A 3,486-nucleotide genomic window follows, 5' to 3' on the forward strand; every position below is an offset into this window, starting at 1 on the left:
AAAACCTACACTAAAATCCAACCAAGCATTTCATCAAACACTTGGAAGGCATAAAAGGAAAGCATAGTAAATTGATAACAAGAATAGAATCTAACAACAATTATTGAAATGAATTAACAATAACAATCAAGGAAATCACAATTATTATGAATTACCTCAAATTGCATTATTGAAAGAAAACAAAGGAACAACAATCTATCCAAAACAAAATGAAGAATTACAATTATTAAAGCACATAACTAGAAAGAGGAGGAGGAGAAGATTAAGAATTGGTAAAGGAAAAGTGAATCAAAGCATGAATTGAACCTAGATCTAAGAAGAGAGATTAACCTAAACCTAATCCTAATTCTAGAGAGAAGTGAGAGCTTCTCTCTCTAAAACTAACTCTAAACTAATCCTAATTAGGCTATATGATTCCAAGATATCCTCCCCTTCAATCCTTGATCCTTTTATTCCCTTCTATCAGCCATTGGCACCAAAATGGGTTCAGAAAACCCTTCCAAATCGCCAGGCACGTGTTACTTTAATGAAGTCATGTGCGGTCATCGACGCATGCGCGCACGGTACGCGTGCGCGTCCCTGGCCGATTTTGCAATGTGCGCGCAGGCACCTTGTGCGCGTGCACGTGCTTGGCCGAGATCAATCCTTTGTCTTTTGTGCTTCTCTCCACTTGCATGCTTCCTTCCTTTCTCCTTTGATCCATGTCTAGCCTATTTCAACCTGAGATTACTAGCAAACATATCAAGGCATCTTATGGAATCAAAGAGGAATTAGAATTCATCAAAACAAGGCTTAAAAGGCATGTTTTCACACTTAAGCGCAAACACGGGAGAGATAACAAAACCATGCTAATTCATAGGCTAAATGCGAGAAAAGGTCATCAAAATACTCTAAATTCAATACAAGATAAACCCTAAAAATGGGGTTTATCAACCTCCCCACACTTAGACCTTAGCATGTCCTCATGCTAAAATAAGAAGGAACTAAGGGGTGTGACATTTATTGAATGCAACTAAACTATATGAGTCCTATCTAAATGCAACTACCTAAGTAAATGCAAATGCTTAGTTCAAACAAATCAATTCCCAAGAGAACATGTGTAAGCACAATAGTTAAGGCAATAGGAGTTAAGTCCAGACCACAATTGTATTGAATTATCAAAAAGAAATTCAAGCTTGCAAGAATATAGATAATATGGGTGAATACATGTAATTGAACTTTTGAACCCTCACCGGATGTGTATCCCGCTCTATTCACTCAAGTGTCTAAGGGTTAATTCACTCAATTCTCTTCTAATCATGCTTTCCAAAATTTGATTTTCTTCTAACAATCAACACTTATTCAATGCATGCATACATTCATCATGAGGTCTTTCATTTAGGTTGTAATGGGGTTAGGGTCAAGGTAGGATCATTTATGGTTAAGTGGACTAGGATTTGAATCTTTGATTAGCATAGACTTCCCCACCTAACTATATAATGACCTATACAAGTTCAAACTATTCTAACTACCCATTCTTCACTTTTTTTTTTCTTTTTACATATTCATGCATTCTATTCTTTAATTCATAACACTTATGCATTGATTCCTTTTTGTTGAACTTCACCTTGGGGCATTTTGTCCCCTCTTTATTATTTTTCTTTCTTTTTCTATATACATTTTTTTCTTTTCTTTTCTTTTCTTTTTCTTTTTTCACTTTTATTTCTTTTTTTCTTTTCATTTCTCTTTTTCTTTCAAACTATACACAAGAACATCAATGCATAAGGTCTATACATTTAATCAATACATGAGTATGTACCAATTCCCCAATATAAAAATACAAAACACAAACACCCTTTTATCCCAACCAATGTTCCCAAGCCTTACCGACGTTGAATAATAAACACTCTCACTAGCCTAGGCTAATCAAAGATCCAAACAAGGACTTTTCATTGGTTCTCCACCTTGGGCTTGTAATGTGCTAAAATAAGAATAAGTTGGTTAAGCATAGGCTCAAAATTGGCTAACAATGGGGAGTAAAAGGTAGGCTATTTGGGTAAGTAGGCTAATGAAATAATGGCCTCAATCATATAAATGCATAAATACAAGAAATAAATGGACATGTCGAATCAAGCAAATCAAGGATCATAATAATAGAAAGAGAACAATTTCACACAAGAATGGAAAATAAGTGGTTATATTTACCCTTTCCTTTTCCGCTTAAAACCAATTTCTTATGCAAAAAGGGTGACTAAGTGTTTGCAATTCAAAGTATGATTTCTAATCACAACCACAAACTAAAAAGAAAGATATGCAAAAATGTATAAAGAAAAATCCAACTAAAAGTATGGAATCTATCATCTAAAACATCTAAAGATATCCATAAGCATCAAAATATCTAAAATCCAAAATAAGCAGTAAAGGTATCCAAAGTAAACTCAAAATGCATTAAAATATATACAAAAGATATGCAAACTAAGATAACTAGGAGAGTAGCCGAAAAGTTCACCGGTCCCCTCCCCACACTTAAGATCAAGCATCGTCCTCGATGCTAAACCGGAGGATCAGTGGAAGGTACAACGGTAGGCTCTGGCTCTGGCTGTGGCTGTGGGACCGGCTCCGCATGGGTCTGATGTGTCTCTGTGGTGTCTGGGGCATCTGCAGGGGCATCCTGCTGAGTCGGTGTCTCCGCATCCTCTTCCTGATGATCCTGCTCATCGGAGGCCAGAGAGTCGAGAAGCGGAGGTAACTCAGCACCCAGAGAAATGAGCGCCTGGTCCATCCGATCCAGTCGGCGTCTGACATGGAGTCTCTCGCGCTCTAAAAACCGAAATAGACGTTGGACCAGTAAGTAGGTGGGCTCAGGTGCTGCAGAAGGAACTGTCGATGAAGAGGGAGCTGCTGCTGTAGAGGAAGATGGGGCTGCTGTAGGGGCTGATGGTCCAGCTGTCCCCACTACTGCTCTAGCCCTGGAACAGCGTCTAGCTGGGGGCTTCTCGTGCACCCAACCACCCCAAGGAATAGTAACCTCCCTGTCATCTGCATCAGGGGGTGGTGGTATCACATCATCATCTAGCCAGGGGACCTCAGCTAGGGCCGCCATACTCGTGACCAAAGTAGGAAATGGAAGTAGGCCACGAATATGCGCCCGCCACATGCACTGTCAGATAAGTCGAGGAAAATAGACATCCTTCCCCTCCATGACACACCCAATCAGCAGAAGCATCTCCATAGGGATCTCAGAGAAGTGAGTGGTAGGCAAGACATAGTGGGCAAAGATCATCTGCCAAGTCTTGGCCTCCCTGGTCAGCTGAGCAAATAGCATCCCCTTAGGCTTGGTGTTGTTCGCATCCATGACCCATGTAGCATCCGGTAACCCAATCACGTGCCTAAGCGCCTCATAATCAAAGGTCATGCTGTGTATGGCCAACTCGGCCTGCTGATGGGCACAAGTGCCATCAGGAATATGTCGGCACTGCAAAGCCTCCGCAATGGCAGTCTCAGTAA

Source organism: Arachis duranensis, chromosome 1 (genome assembly GCF_000817695.3).
Source record: "Arachis duranensis cultivar V14167 chromosome 1, aradu.V14167.gnm2.J7QH, whole genome shotgun sequence".
Classification (NCBI taxonomy): domain Eukaryota; kingdom Viridiplantae; phylum Streptophyta; class Magnoliopsida; order Fabales; family Fabaceae; genus Arachis; species Arachis duranensis.